We start from the raw sequence: 17,720 nt of genomic DNA on the forward strand, positions 1-17,720 counted from the left end.
GGAGAGAGAACCGAGACCTCGCGGTGTTTTGGTTGCGAAGGAACCGCCTTAAGGTGACACATTGAGCCAAAATACACTTTTAAGTTACCAAGCCACAAATGCCGGGTCTCCCATAGCGACCAAGCTGCCCCCCACTAAGAGCAAAGGACCTGCCAGACCTGCTTTTGTTATTATTTCTTAACGGTTACGAATGCACCAGCCATGGTTGCATGGGAGCCGTGTGGCTCCCCCCGTCTTTGTGGGAGAGAGCAAAGGGAGATAAGATGTGACAGGCTGAAAACTACACCCTGTTTGGTAAGCCGGGCAGGTTCTACACTGCTCTGTATGGAAGGCCGGCGCTCACGGGAGATAGTCGGAAGGAGGCGGGTTTGGTCCGACTGCCTGCTGTGACCTTTTGCAGATATATTGTTGCAAACTTCAATGCTTCCTCACCGAGGTTTTCTTTTTAATTTGCAAAATATTAATAAGCACGCGCGCATAAACATGGAGGCAAAACCCGGTCGCTAACAATCTGTGCTGTTCCAGCCGGATGATTTCACACCGAAAGGTCAAACCTGACAATGATTTGAAACCCTTTTAGCGGAGTGTCAGCCACGCATTACATCACACTACCCAGCAAGCATGACGTGTGCATACATTCATACTGAAGGAATGAATATTTCATCTTTGGTGTGCACGGGATTTATGGGCACACTCAACAACACGCAGTGTGTTTGTGCACTACTACAGGCAGCAATGTAAGCATACGTAGTCCAAAATGTTCATTTACCGTAACAGGGCGTTAATTAATTAGTCAGGTTTAAGCACCAAACTATCTATTAAACAGAACAAGAATCAATGAATCAGGCAGAGACAGAGTTCAATTTTGCTCATGGGGAGAACGTATGGAGCTGCACACTCGGTTACAGTCTCTGAGGAACAGCCCATGCGTTCCTCTATTTATTCAGTTCAGGAGTTCCCTAGTTACATGCTGAGGCTGCTTCTAAAGGGAGGGGGTCACACATTATGCGAGCAGCTCAGTACGCACAATACGTGATTGTTCAGAATGGAATGTGCTGTGGGCGTTGTGATTGCGCCTTGTCTCCGCTGTTGATATGCCTTATCTTCGTTAAGGTGCTGGTTCGTCCTTTGGCTGTTAGGAAGCTGAAAGACAGAAAACATCTGCGGCGAGGCCACTCCTCGCATGCAGTGGAAGATAACAAGTTGTGTGCCCTTGTGCAGAGAAGAAAAAGTACAGCTTGAGCCCAATAGGTAATAACTAGTGCAACAGCCTTTACACATAAGTGTTGTGTTTGTGCACTACTACAGGCAGAAATGTAAGCATACATAGCCCAAAATGTTGTAGAAATGTTCATTTACTGTAACAGGGCGTTAATTGGAAGCAGGCGTTAATTAGAGGGCTGCTTTTTGTCAGGTTTAAGCATCAAACTATCTATTACACGAGACAAGAAGAAGGAATCAGGCAGAGACAGAGTTCAATTTTGCTCATGAGGTGAACGCATGGCGCTGCACACTCAGTTACAGTCTCTGAGGAACAGCCCATGCGTTCCTCTATTTATTCAGTTCAGGAGTTCCCTAGTTACATGCTGAGGCTGCTTCTAAAGGGAGGAGGTCACACATTATGCGAGCAGCTCAGTACGCACAATACGTGATTGTTCAGAATGGGATGTGCTGTGGGCGTTGTGATTGCGCCCTGTCTCCGCTGTTGATATGCCTTATCTTCATTGAGGTGCTGGTTCGTCCTTTGGCTGATAGCAAGCTGAAAAGAGAAAACATCCGCGGCGAGGCCACTCCTCACATGCCGTGCAAGATAACAAATTGTGTGCCCTTGTTCAGAGAAGAAAAAGTACAGCTTGAGCACAATAGATACTAACTAGAGCAACGGGCTTTAAGCATAAGAGTTGTGTTTGTGCACTACTATAGGCAGCAATGTAAGCATGCATAGTCCAAAATGTTGTAGAAATGTTCATTTACCGTAACAGAGCGTTAATTGGAAGCAGGCGTTAATTAGAGGGCTGCTTTTTGTCAGGTTTAAGCATCAAACTATCTATTACACAAGACAAGAAGAAGGAATCAGGCAGAGACAGAATTAAATTTTGCTCATAAGGAGAACGCATGGAGCTGCACACTCAGTTACAGTCTCACCCTACGCTCTAAGGAACAGCCCATGCGCTCCTCTATTTATTCAGTTTAGGAGTTCCCTAGTTACATGCTGAGGCTGCTTCTAAAGGGAGGGGGTCACACATTATGCGAGCAGCTCAATACGCACAATACGTGATTATTCAGAACGGAACGTTGTGATTGCGCCCTGTCTCTGCTTGGTCTGCCTGCTGTTGATATGACTTATCTTCGTTGAGGTGCTGGTTCGTCCTTTGGCTGTTAGCAAGCTGAAAGACAGAAAACATATGCGGTGAGGCCACTCCTTGCATGCAGTGGAAGATAACAAATTGTGTGCCCTTGTGCAGAGAAGAAAAAGTACAGCTTGAGCACAATAGATACTAACTAGAGCAACGGCCTTTAAGCATAAGAGTTGTGTTTGTGCACTACTATAGGCAGCAATGTAAGCATGCATAGTCCAAAATGTTGTAGAAATGTTCATTTACCGTAACAGAGCGTTAATTGGAAGCAGGCGTTAATTAGAGGGCTGCTTTTTGTCAGGTTTAAGCATCAAACTATCTATTACACAAGACAAAAAGAAGAAATCAGCCCACGCGCTCCTCTATTTATTCAGTTTAGGAGTTCCCTAGTTACATGCTGAGGCTGCTTCTAAAGGGAGGGGGTCACACATTATGCGAGCAGCTCAATACGCACAATACGTGATTATTCAGAACGGAAAGTTGTGATTGCGCCCTGTCTCTGCTTTGTCTGCCCGCTGTTGATATGCCTTATCTTTGTTGAGGTGCTGGTTTGTCCTTGGCTGTTAGCAAGCTGAAAGACAGAAAACATCTGCGGTGAGGCCACACCTCGCATGCAGTGGCAGATAACAAGTTGCGTGCCCTTGTGCAGAGAAGAAAAAGTACAGCTCGAGCACAATAGATAATAACTAGAGCAACGGCCTTTACAAATAATAGTTGTGTTTGTGCACTACTACAGGCAGAAACGTAAGCATACATAGTCCAAAATGTTGTAGAAATGTTCATTTACCAAAACAGGGCGTTAATTGGAAGCAGGTGTTAAATAGAGGGCTGTTTTTTGTCAGGTTTAAGCATCAAACTATTACACGAGACAAGAAGAAGGAATCAGGCAGAGACAGAGTTCAATTTTGCTCATGAGGAGAACGCATGGAGCTCCACACTCAGTTACAGTCTTACCCTATGCTCTGAGGAACAGCCCACGCGCTCCTTTATTTATTCAGTTTAGGAGTTCCCTAGTTACATGCTGAGGCTGCTTCTAAAGGGAGGGGGTCACACATTATGCGAGCAGCTCAATACGCACAATACGTGATTATTCAGAACGGAAAGTTGTGATTGCGCCCTGTCTCTGCTTGGTCTGCCCGCTGTTGATATGCCTTATCTTCGTTGAGGTGCTGGTTTGTCCTTGGCTTTTAGCAAGCTGAAAGACAGAAAACATATGCGGTTAGGCCACTCCTCGCATGCAGTGGCAGATAATAATTGGTGTGCCATTGTGCAGAGAAGAAAAAGTACAGCTTGAGCCCAATAGATAATAATCAGAGCAACGACCTTTAAGCATAAGAGTTGTGTTTGTGCACTACTACAGGCAGAAATGTAAGCATGCATAGTCCAAAATGTTGTAGAAATGTTCATTTACCATAACAGGGCGTTAATTGGAAGCAGGGGTTAATTAGAGGGCAGCTTTTTGTCAGGTTTAAGCATCAAACTATTGTTGCGTTTTGGACCAGTTGTTCCTCCCAGGGAATTCAAGTCACAAGTCTCTCCCAAGCTCTTTACGACACTTAAAGCTGAGTTGAAAAAAACACCAGAGACAGAATAGGTATTTTGTTGTATATTTTCAAAGCTTTGCAAATATACTTTTTTTTAGACCAGTCCAGCATAGAACATTCTATCGCGCCGCCCAAAATGGTCTCTCCTTCCAACCCCAAAAACCTCTCTCTTGTCCCCTCTCTGGAGTCAAAACAAATGCTAGTCAAAACACATTCCAAAGAACTCAAGGTTAACACACACAGTTTACTTGCAGACAAAGCAGCAAGAGAAGAAATGGAAAACACGAGCTGTTTTCAAATATGACTATGAAAGAAAATAAGTAACACTAAAATTCGGATATATGTAAATATCTGCCTCCGACACTATCTATTACACAAGACAAGAAGAAGGAATCGGGCAGAGACAGAGTTCAATTTTGCTCATGAGGAGAACGCATGGAGCTGCACACTCAGTTACAGTCTTACCCTATGCTCTGAGGAACAGCCCACGCGCTCCTCTTTTTATTCAGTTTAGGAGTTCCCTAGGTACATCGCTGAAGCTGCTTCTAAAGGGAGGGGGTCACACATTATGCGAGCAGCTCAATACGCACAATACGTGATTATTCAGAACGGAAAGTTGTGATTGCGCCCTGTCACTGCTTTGTCTGCCTGCTGTTGATATAGCTTATCTTTGTTGAGGTGCTGTTTCGTCCTTTGGCTGTTAGCAAGCTGAAAGACAGAAAACATCTGCGGTGAGGCCACTCCTCACATGCAGTGGAAGATAATAATTTGTGTGCCATTGTGCAGAGAAGAAAAAGTACAGCTCGAGCACAATAGATAATAACTAGAGCAGGGGTCGGCAACCTTTACCACTCAAAGAGCCAGTTCGACCCGTTTCACAAAATAAAGAAAACAATGGGAGCCACAAAACTCTTTTGAAATTTAAAATAAAATAACACTTCATACAAAGTTTTTTTTTGCTTTGTGCTATGTATAAACCAGGGGTCTGAGACACACGGCCCGCACCTTAATATGAAAATGTAATGTTAGTGCGGCCCGCGACTTTTACATGAATGCCGCTTGACAGCATCACACTTGCCAAACAATCCTGACTTTCAGAGCAACTATTCTCTCAAATGACTGCTGATTTTCACCCTAACAACAATAATAAGGGCGTGCTGTGATGGCACCTTCTTTAGTGCCCTCTACAACCCGTGCAAACAGCTTGCCAGCCCAGTCACATGTTGTATGCGTCTTCTGCAGACACACATAAGTGAATGCAATGCATACTTGGTCAACAGCCATACAGGTCACACTGAGGGTGGCCGTATAAACAACTTTAACACTGTTACTAATATGCGCCACACTGTGAACCCACACCAAACAAGAATGACAAATCAATCAATCAATCAATCAATGTTTATTTATATAGCCCTAAATCACAAGTGTCTCAAAGGGCTGCACAAGCCACAACGACATCCTCGGTACAGAGCCCACATAAGGGCAAGGAAAAACTCACCCCAGTGGGACGTCGATGTGAATGACTATGAGAAACCTTGGAGAGGACCGCATATGTGGGTAACCCCCCCCCCCCTCTAGGGAGACCGAATGCAATGGATGTCGAGTGGGTCTAACATGATATTGTGAGAGTCCAGTCCATAGTGGATCCAGCATAACAGTAAGAGTCCAGTCCACAGTGGGGGCAGCAGGAAACCATCCCGAGCGGAGATGGGTCAGCAGCGCAGAGATGTTCCCAACCGATATACAGGCGAGCGGTCCACCCCGGGTCCCGACCCCGGACAGCCAGCACCCCATCCATGGCCACCGGACCTGTGTGACTCCCCTTCCACAAGGGGTAGGGGGGAGCAGAGGAGAAAAGAAAAGAAACGGCAGATCAACTGGTCTAAAAAAAAAAGAAAAAAAAAAAAAAAAAAAGAGGGGGCTATTCAAAGGCTAGAGTATACAAATGAGTTACACATTTCGGGAGAACATTCGCACCGTAACACAACATAAACACAACAGAACAAATACCCAGAATCCCATGCATCCCTAACTCTAAGCACTTTTCAGAGGCGGTATAGTACCGGTACTGTACTAATACCGGTATACCGTACAACTCTAAATTGGTGTTAATTCCAGCAGTAAGAAGATGCATTATGTCTTTCATGCAAAGTGGGGTATCCATTGTGTACACACCTCCATAAAGAGGGGCGTCCGTTATGCAGACACCTCCATAATGTGGGGTGTTTGCTGCGCAGACACCTCCATAAAGTGGGGTGTTTGCTGCGCAGACACCTCCATAAAGTGGGGTGTTTGCTGCGCAGACACCTCCACAAAGTGGGGTGTTTTATGCGCAGACACCTCCATAAAGTGGGGTGTTTGCTGTGCAGACACCTCCATAAAGTGGGGTGTTTGCTGCGCAGACACCTCCATAAATTGGGGTGTTTGCTGTGCAGACACCTCCATAAAGTGGGGTGTTTGCTGCGCAGACACCTCCATAAAGTAGGGTGTTTGGTGCGCAGACACCTCCATAAAGTGGGGTGTTTTCTGTGCAGATACCTCCATAAAGTGGGGTGTTTGCTGTGCAGGCACCTCCATAAAGTGGGATGTTTGCTGCGCAGACACCTCCATAAAGTGGGGTGTTTGCTGCGCAGACACCTCCATAAAGTGGGGTGTTTTCTGTGCAGATACCTCCACAAAGTAGGGTGTTTGCTGCGCAGACACCTCCATAAAGTGGGGTGTTTTCTGTGCAGATACCTCCATAAAGTGGGGTGTTTGCTGCGCAGACACCTCCATAAAGTGGGGTGTTTGCTGCGCAGACACCTCCATAAAGTGGGGTGTTTTCTGTGCAGATACCTCCATAAAGTGGGGTGTTTGCTGCACAGATACCTCTATAAAGTGGGATGTTTGCTGCGCAGACACCTCCATAAAGTGGGGTGTTTGTTGTGCAGACACCTCCATAAAGTGGGGTGTTTTTTGCGTAGATACCTCCATAAAGTGGGGTGTTTGCTGTGTAGACACCTCCATAAAGAGGAATGTCCGTTATGCAGACACCGCCATAAAGTGGGGTGTTTGCTGTGCAGACACCTTCATAAAGTGGGGTGTTTGCTGCACAGACACCGCCATAAAGTGGGGTGTTTGCTGCGCAGACACTTCCACAAAGTGGGGTGTTTGCTGGGCAGACACCTCCATAAATTGGGGTGTTTGTGCGCAGACACCTCCATAAAGTGGGGTGTTTGCTGCGCAGACACCTCCATAAAGTGGGGTGTTTGCTGTGCAGACACCTTCATAAAGTGGGGTGTTTGCTGTACAGACACCTCCACAAAGTGGGATTTTTGCTGCGCAGACACCTCCATAAAGTGGGGTGTTTTCTGTGCAGATACCTCCATAAAGTGGGGTGTTTTCTGCGCAGACACCTCCATAAAGCAATAAGATGGCTGAGCCTCCAAAGAAGCTCCTACACTCTCATACTTTTATCTTCTAGATCAAATGCATTTGTTGTGTTTGTTTCTTCGGACTTTACTGGGCTGTAACTTAACTTAACTTAACTTAACTTAGTTTAGTTCCTCCCACAGATAAATCCCTGCATGCTCTGCTGCGATCTGATTAGCTGGAGCGTAAAGCCGAGCAGGATTCATTTCACCGCCGTCTCTCCTCGTTTCACTCCTGCTCCTCGTTTCCCCTTCACAACAACGCAAGAACAACACCAAGCAAGCTTTCATGCTCCACTGATGTTTTGCTCATTATACACACGCTCGCCAGCCAGAGTTTGATGAGCCCTGCCATCTGCATGCCAGGGGAAAGCCAGTTAGGATTGTATCGTCATTATTTGTCTTTTCTTTAGGTAAGAAAAGTTGCTTTTGCATAATATTGTGAAACAAAACTCCAGATAATACGTCTTACCTTATACACACACCATAATAACACTCCTATGTTGAAGATAATACGTCTTACCTTATACACACACCATAATAACACTCCTATGTTGAAGATGATACGTCTTACCTTATACACACACCATAATAACACTCCTATGTTGAAGATAATACGTCTTACCTTATACACACACCATAATAACACTCCTATGTTGAAGATAATATGTCTTACCTTATACACACACCATAATAACACTCCTATGTCGAAGATAATATGTCTTACCTTATACACACACCATAATAACAGTCCTATGTTGAAGATAATACGTCTTACCTTATACACACACCATAATAACACTCCTATGTTGAAGATGATATGTCTTACCTTATACACACACCATAATAACACTCCTATGTTGAAGATAATATGTCTTACCTTATACACACACCATAATAACACTCCTATGTTGAAGATAATATGTCTTACCTTATACACACACCATAATAACACTCCTATGTTGAAGATAATATGTCTTACCTTATACACACACCATAATAACACTCCTATGTCGAAGATGATATGTCTTACCTTATACACACACCATAATAACACTCCTATGTTGAAGATAATACGTCTTACCTTATACACACACCATAATAACACTCCTATGTTGAAGATAATACGTCTTACCTTATACACACACCATAATAACACTCCTATGTTGAAGATAATATGTCTTACCTTATACACACACCATAATAATACTCCTATGTTGAAGATAATACGTCTTACCTTATACACACACCATAATAATACTCCTATGTTGAAGATAATATGTCTTACCTTATACACACACCATAAAAATACTCCTATGTTGAAGATAATATGTCTTTCCTTATACACACACCATAATAATACTCCTATGTTGAAGACAATATGTCTTACCTTATACACACACCATAATAACACTCCTATGTTGAAGATAATATGTCTTACCTTATACACACACCATAATAACACTCCTATGTTGAAGATAATATGTCTTACCTTATACACACACCATAATAACACTCCTATGTCGAAGATAATATGTCTTACCTTATACACACACCATAATAACACTCCTATGTTGAAGATAATACGTCTTACCTTATACACACACCATAATAACACTCCTATGTTGAAGATAATATGTCTTACCTTATACACACACCATAATAACACTCCTATGTTGAAGATAATACGTCTTACCTTATACACACACCATAATAACACTCCTATGTTGAAGATAATATGTCTTACCTTATACACACACCATAATAATACTCCTATGTTGAAGATAATACGTCTTACCTTATACACACACCATAATAATACTCCTATGTTGAAGATAATATGTCTTACCTTATACACACACCATAAAAATACTCCTATGTTGAAGATAATATGTCTTTCCTTATACACACACCATAATAATACTCCTATGTTGAAGACAATATGTCTTACCTTATACACACACCATAATAACACTCCTATGTTGAAGATAATATGTCTTACCTTATACACACACCATAATAACACTCCTATGTTGAAGATAATATGTCTTACCTTATACACACACCATAATAACACTCCTATGTCGAAGATAATATGTCTTACCTTATACACACACCATAATAACACTCCTATGTTGAAGATAATACGTCTTACCTTATACACACACCATAATAACACTCCTATGTTGAAGATAATATGTCTTACCTTATACACACACCATAATAACACTCCTATGTTGAAGATAATACGTCTTACCTTATACACACACCATAATAACACTCCTATGTTGAAGATAATACGTCTTACCTTATACACACACCATAATAACAGTCCTATGTTGAAGATAATACGTCTTACCTTATACACACACCATAATAACACTCCTATGTTGAAGATAATACGTCTTACCTTATACACACACCATAATAACACTCCTATGTTGAAGATAATACGTCTTACCTTATACACACACCATAATAACACTCCTATGTTGAAGATAATATGTCTTACCTTATACACACACCATAATAACACTCCTATGTTGAAGAAAATATGTCTTACCTTATACACACACCATAATAACACTCCTATGTTGAAGATAATATGTCTTACCTTATACACACACCATAATAACACTCCTATGTTGAAGATAATACGTCTTACCTTATACACACACCACAATAATACTCCTATGTTGAAGATAATATGTCTTACCTTATACACACACCATAATAATACTCCTATGTTGAAGATAATATGTCTTACCTTATACACACACCATAATAACACTCCTATGTTGAAGATAATATGTCTTACCTTATACACACACCATAATAATACTCCTATGTTGAAGATAATATGTCTTACCTTATACACACACCATAATAATACTCCTATGTTGAAGATAATATGTCTTACCTTATACACACACCATAATAATACTCCTATGTTGAAGATAATACGTCTTACCTTATACACACACCATAATAATACTCCTATGTTGAAGATAATATGTCTTACCTTATACACACACCATAATAACACTCCTATGTTGAAGATAATACGTCTTACCTTATACACACACCATAATAACACTCCTATGTTGAAGATGATACGTCTTACCTTATACACACACCATAATAACACTCCTATGTTGAAGATAATACGTCTTACCTTATACACTCACCATAATAACACTCCTATGTTGAAGATAATATGTCTTACCTTATACACACACCATAATAACACTCCTATGTTGAAGATGATATGTCTTACCTTATACACACACCATAATAACACTCCTATGTTGAAGATAATACGTCTTACCTTATACACACACCATAATAACACTCCTATGTTGAAGATAATATGTCTTACCTTATACACACACCATAATAATACTCCTATGTTGAAGATAATATGTCTTACCTTATACACACACCATAATAACACTCCTATGTTGAAGATACTATGTCTTACCTTATACACACACCATAATAACACTCCTATGTTGAAGATAATATGTCTTACCTTATACACACACCATAATAACACTCCTATGTTGAAGATAATACGTCTTACCTTATACACACACCATAATAACACTCCTATGTTGAAGATAATATGTCTTACCTTATACACACACCATAATAATACTCCTATGTTGAAGCACAGTACAATCCATCAAGTGGTGTGGCTTCATAGCTTACCAATGTCATGTCTGTGTAATCATGTTTTGTTTTAAGTCATGTTTTGTTTAGTTATAGGACTCTTTAGTTTCTGTCTTTTCACTCCCTTGTCTTGTTTCCATGATTACCCCATTAGTTTCACCTGTTCCACGTTTGGACTCATTGTGCACCCTTGATTGTCACCATAGCAACCCATTAGTTTTCACCTGTCACGTCACGCACCTGTTTCACGTTTTGAGTCACGCACCTGCTTTCACTAATCATGTCTATAGTATTTAAGTTCATTCTTTTCAGTTTGTCGTCCTGACGACCTCACCACATTTATGCTCTGTCCATGCCTGGCACTTCTTTCCATGTCCATTCTTCATGCAACTATTTTTGTCCAAGCCAAGTAAGTTTTTGTTCCATGTTTATAGTCTTTTTGTTTTTCATAGTTTGTTCTCCGCCACTGTGCGTGCTTTTCATTTGTACTTTTTTGCTATAGTCTTTTGGTTTCATAGTTTATTCTCCGCCACTGTGCGCGCTTTCATTTATTCCTTTTTTTTGATAATAATAAATAAATCATGTACCTTCATTCCCGTCTCGCCCGAGCCAACTTTCCGTTCCATCCCGGAAAAGCACACACCCAAGAGCCAGTCATGACAACCAAAGTCCTACTAAAACATTTTGATGGATTTCGAGTAATGTTCTATATTCTGATTTTTAGCTTGTCCTAAAGAATTTGGAGGTAATCCTCCTTTTTCATTGTCCCATTTAAAGCAGCAGTTCCATTGGCAGCAAAACAGGCCCAGAGCATAATACTACCACCACCATGCTTGACGGTAGGTATGGTGTTCCTGGGATTAAAGGCCTCACCTTGTCTCCTCCAAACATATTGCTGGGTATTGTGGCCAAACAGCTCCATTTTTGTTTCATCTGACCACAGAACTTTCCTCCAAAAGGTCGTAACTTAGACTCAATATCCCTCTTCAAAGCAAGACTCAAAACACACCTATTCCCGACTGCTTATTCATTGTAAATCTTATCGATCTTTGTTGTTGTTGTTGTTGTTTTTATCCAATTGATTTTAGTGTTTTGATTTTGTACGGTGTCCTTGAGTGCCCAGAAAGGCGCCTTTATAAGTCCTGGTCCTGTCCCACCTCAAGGACATCACCGCCCCCCTCCTGGACCCACTGCAGTTCGCCTACAGAGCCAACAGGTCTGTGGATGATGCAGTGAACCTGGCCCTCCACTTCATCCTGGAGCATCTGGACTCCCCAGGAACCTACGCTAGGATCCTGTTTGTGGACTTCAGCTCTGCCTTCAACACCATCCTCCCTGGACTGCTACGAGACAAGCTCTACCAGCTCAGCGTGCCCCGACTCCCTCTGCAGTTGGATCAATGACTTCCTGACAGACCGAAGACAGCACGTGCGGCTGGGGAAGATTGTCTCGGACAGTCGAACCACGAACACTGGTACTCCTCAGGGCTGTGTACTCTCCCCCTGGCTCTTCTCCCTGTACACAAACTGCTGCACCTCCAGTCACCAGTCCGTAAAACTGCTCAAGTTTGTGGATGACACTACCCTCACCGGGCTCATCTCGGATGGCGATGAGTCCGCCTACAGGAGAGAGGTGTACCGGCTGGCGTCCTGGTGCAGCCACAACAACCTGGAGCTGAACGCCCAGAAAACAGTGGAGATGATCATGGACTTCAGGAAAGTCACAGCCCCACCATCCCCCCTCACCCTGATTGACTCTCCCACCCCCGTCTCCATTGTGGACTCCTTCCGTTTTTTGGGCACCACCATCACCCAGGACCAAGCTCTTACTGCCGCATTGCCGGCAGTAAGTTGGACCCGTTTCCAGTGAGGGTTGGACTCCGCCAAGTCTGCCCTTTGTCACCCATTCTGTTCATAACTTTTATGGACAGAATTTCTAGGCGCAGTCAAGGCGTTGAGGGGATCCGGTTTGGTGGCTGCAGGATTAGGTCTCTGCTTTTTGCAGATGATGTGGTCCTGATGGCTTCATCTGGCCAGGATCTTCAGCTCTCACTGGATCGGTTCGCAGCCGAGTGTGAAGCGACTGGGATGAGAATCAGCACCTCCAAGTCTGAGTCCATGGTTCTCGCCCGGAAAAGGGTGGAGTGCCATTTCCGGGTTGGGGGGGAGACCCTGCCCCAAGTGGAGGAGTTCAAGTACCTCGGAGTCTTGTTCACGAGGGAAGAGTGGATCGTGAGATCGACAGGCGGATCGGTGCGGCGTCTTCAGTAATGCGGACGCTGTATCGATCCGTTGTGGTGAAGAAGGAGCTGAGCCGGAAGGCAAAGCTCTCAATTTACCGGTCGATCTACGTTCCCATCCTCACCTATGGTCATGAGCTTTGGGTTATGACCAAAAGGACAAGATCACGGGTACAAGCGGCCCAAATGAGTTTCCTCCGCCGGGTGGCAGGGCTCTCCCTCAGAGATAGGGTGAGAAGCTCTGTCATCCGGGGGGAGCTCAAAGTAAAGCCGCTGCTCCTCCACATCGAGAGGAGCCAGATGAGGTGGTTCGGGCATCTGGTCAGGACGCCACCCGATCGCCTCCCTCGGGAGGTGTTTAGGGCACGTCCGACCGGTAGGAGGCCACGGGGAAGACCCAGGACACGTTGGGAAGACTATGTCTCCCGGCTGGCCTGGGAACGCCTCGGGATCCCCCGGGAAGAGCTGGATGAAGTGGCTGGGGAGAGGGAAGTCTGGGCTTCCCTGCTTAGGCTGCTGCCCCCGCAACCCGACCTCGGGGGAAGATGGATGGATGGATGGCATCACCCAGGACCTCAAGTGGGAGTCGACCATCAGCTCCCTCATCAAGAAGGCCCAGCAGAGGATGTACTTCCTGCGGCAGCTGAGGAAACTTAAGGTGCCGACCGAGATGCTGGTGCAGTTTTACTCAGCCATCATCGAGTCCATCCTCACCTCCTCCATCACCGTGTGGTTCTCCGGCGCCACAGTCCAGGATAAGCATGGACTGCAGCGCATGGTACGTGCTGCTGAGAAGGTGATTGACTGCAAGCTCCCATCCCTCCAGGACCTGTTCTCCTCCAGAACCAGGAGGCGTGTGGGTCGGATCACAGCTGACTCTTCTCACCCTGGACACAAACTATTCTCCCCTCTCCCCTCAGACAGGAGACTACGGTCCATCCAGACCCACACCTCCCGCCACCTCAGTTACAGCTCTTGTTATTACCAAATCTGTGTTATATGTCTTTTATGTTGCACCATTGCACCAAGAAAAATTCCTAGTTTGTGAACCCGTTCTCAAACAATGGCAATAAATCGATTCTGATTCTGATTCTGATTCTGATTCTATCAAAAAAAAAAAGAAGAAATGATTGGAAAGTCAAGACAGCCATGACATGATGTTCTTTACACGTGTATGTACACTTTTGACCACGACTGTATCTTTATGCATGATCTGGGGTGCATGAGAAAGTGGAAAGGAGTGATTTGAGCATGTAGGAGCTGCAGCGTGTATGTGTGCTGTGCAAAAAGTGCAGGTTGGGCACTTTTCTTCTTCTTTTTTTTCCAAGAGGCTTCAGTGTGTGCTCCCACTGGGCATGTGTGAATCACTCAAAAAGCGTGAGCATACTGTATCTGCAGCCGTGGCCTCATTAAGTCCTCGGATGGCGATGGCTCAGGAGCGCTGAGCGGTGTTATTACCCAGCAGGCTGAGGGGGGGGGTCCTGTTTTGGCTCGGGACCACCGTGTCACAGCTCCTCTCGCCAGGCAACTCATCTGTTGAACAGTCAATTAAACCTGAATGGGGAAATTTAGAGCATGAATTAGCGCATCCTCTGAAGCGTGATTATAAGTAATGAGGGGATGAACGCGACCAGTCGTCATCGCACATCAGGGTCCAAATCCAAACACCCCTAGTGGTGACAGTGCGAAACGGTGAGAAAAAAACCAAGATTTTATTTGTAAAAAGTGTCATGTCTGTATTATCATGTTTTGTTTTAAGTCATGTTTTGTTTAGTTTCTGTCTTTTCACTCCCTTGTCTGGTCACCATAGCAACCATTAGTTTTCACCTGTCACGTCACGCACCTGTTTCACGTTTTGAGTCACGCACCTGCTTTCACTAATCATGTCCATAGTATTTAAGTTCATTCATTTTCTGTTGTTCGTCCTGACGACCTCAACACATTTATGCTCTGTTCATGCCTGATACTTCTTTTCATGTCAATTCCTCAAGCCAAGTAAGTTTTTGTTCCATATTTATAGTCTTTTTGGTTTCATAGTTTGTTCTCCGCCATTGTGCGTGTTTTTTGTTTGTTCTTTTTGCTATAGTCTTTTGGTTTTATAGTTTATTCTCCGCCACTGTGCGCGCTTTCATTTACCGTATTTTCCGCACTATAAGGCGCACCTAAAAACCACAAATTTTCTCAAAAGCTGACAGTGCGCCTTATAACCCGGTGCGCTTTATATATGGATTAATATTAAGATTCATTTTCATAAAGTTTCGGTCTCGCAACTACGGTAAACAGCCGCCATCTTTTTTCCCCGTAGAAGAGGAAGTGCTTCTTCTTCTACGCAAGCAACCGCCAAGGTAAGCACCCGCCCCCATAGAACAGGAAGCGCTTCTTCTTCTACTGTAAGCAACCACCCTCCCGCGAGAAGAAGAAAAAGAGCGCGGATATTACGTTTCATTTCCTTTGTGTGTTTACATCTGTAAAGACCACAAAATGGCTCCTACTAAGCGACAGGGATCCGGTTCATGAAAAGACGTAATCTCTCCATCCGCACACGGACTACTATTTCACAGCAACTGCCTAAAGACTTTCAAGAAAAGCTGGCTACTTTCCGTGCATATTGTAAAAACAAGATAGCTGAAAAAAAGATCCGGCCAGAGAACATTATCAACATGGACGAGGTTCCACTGACTTTTGATATTCCTGTGAACCGCACTGTGGATACAACGGGAGCACGTACGGTGAATATTCGCACCACAGGGAATGAGAAGTCATCCTTCACTGTGGTTCTAGCTTGCCATGCTAATGGCCAGAAACTCCCACCCATGGTGATATTCAAAAGGAAGACCTTGCCAAAAGAGACCTTTCCAGCCGGCGTCATCATAAAAGCTAACTCGAAGGGATGGATGAAGAAAAGATGAGCGAGTGGTTAAGGTAAGTTTACGCGAAGAGGCCGGGTGGCTTTTTTCACGCAGCTCCGTCCATGTTGATATACGACTCCGTGCGCGCCCACATCACCCTGGTTTTTAATATATTATTAAAGTTTGACTGACCTATCTGACTGTTTTTTTGACATTCCTTTAGCGCAGTTAGATGCGGCTTATAACACGGGGCGGCTTATAGGTGGACAAAGTTTTGAAATATGCCGTTCATTGAAGGCGCGGCTTATAACCCAGGGCGCCTTATGGTGCGGAAAATACGGTATTGCTTTTTTTGATAATAATAAATCATGTACCTTCATTCCCGTCTCGCACGAGCCAACTTTCCGTTGCATCCTGGAAAAGCACACACCCCGGACCAAGTCATGACAAAAAGCACTTTACATTGAGTAAACAACCTCAAAGTGCTACAGTGTATTAAAAAAAAATACAAATAAAAATAAAATAAAAACTAGAACAGCAAAATAGCTAAAACTAATATGCATATATCTAAAAAAAAGGCTTTTTTTTCTCTTTTTTTTTAAAGAAGGGTTTTTTAAGCCTTTTTAAAAAGCATCCACAGTCTGTGGTGCCCTCAGGTGGTCAGGGAGAGCGTTCCACAGACTGGGAGCGGCGGAGCAGAAAGCCCGGTCTCCCATTGTTCGTAGCTTTGTCCTCGGAGGTTGGAGGAGGTTAGCCTGTCCGGAGCGGAGGTGTCGTGTGGAGGATTTGGGGTCGAGTAGTTCTTTGAGGTAGAGGGGGGGCATTTCCATGGAGGCACTGGTGGGTTAGTCGGGAGACTTTGAATTCAATCCTGAGTGGAACAGGAAGCCAGTGAAGGGATTTGAGAGTTGGTGTGATGTGGTCATGTTTCCGCACTCTCAAGAAAAGAAAAGAAGAACTTGTATTGGAGAGTAACAGATATACGCACCCGGTGCAGAAGGCACTAGCAGGGACACTTCGTCCAAATGGGACACAGTCTGATCCGACATGCTGGGTGACTTCCAAGTTGTTTAGAAAACTATATCTCCTGTGCTGGCATCATAAAACATGTTGTAGAGGTTTCCCTCTTGTGGTGGGTTCTCCTGACGCCGACAGATCTTCAGGAGCCCGGTAGACAGTCATTTTATTTTCATACAGCAGTATGGTTTGCTTTCCAGCAATAAATATATCTCGGACTTTTCAGTCTGACGTGTCTCTGTGCGTGTCTTTTTCTCTGGCTCCAACTCCGACCACGTGTCTCAGTCCGGCTGCTGCTAATAAAGGTGACTAATAAAGATGATTAGATAACCAGCCCCAGCTGGGCAATCTACTCACCTGCCGCTGCCTTCGAGGCCGGTCATTACACACCCCGCTCCGCGGCAGGCTCATCTTGCTTGATGTACAGCTTAAGTTGTACGTCAAGTTGTGGCTTGTGCAGCCCTTTGAGACACTTGCGATTTAGGGCTATATAAGTAAACATTGATTGATTGAAGTTGTTCAACAGTCCAGGGTCTCCATTGTAGTATTTTAGGCTTCATAATGCGCCACACATTTTCAATGGGAGACAGGTCTGGACTTCAGGCAGGCCAGTCTAGTACCCGCACTCTTTT

The sequence above is a fragment of the Nerophis lumbriciformis genome, linkage group LG04, assembly GCF_033978685.3.
Source record: "Nerophis lumbriciformis linkage group LG04, RoL_Nlum_v2.1, whole genome shotgun sequence".
Classification (NCBI taxonomy): domain Eukaryota; kingdom Metazoa; phylum Chordata; class Actinopteri; order Syngnathiformes; family Syngnathidae; genus Nerophis; species Nerophis lumbriciformis.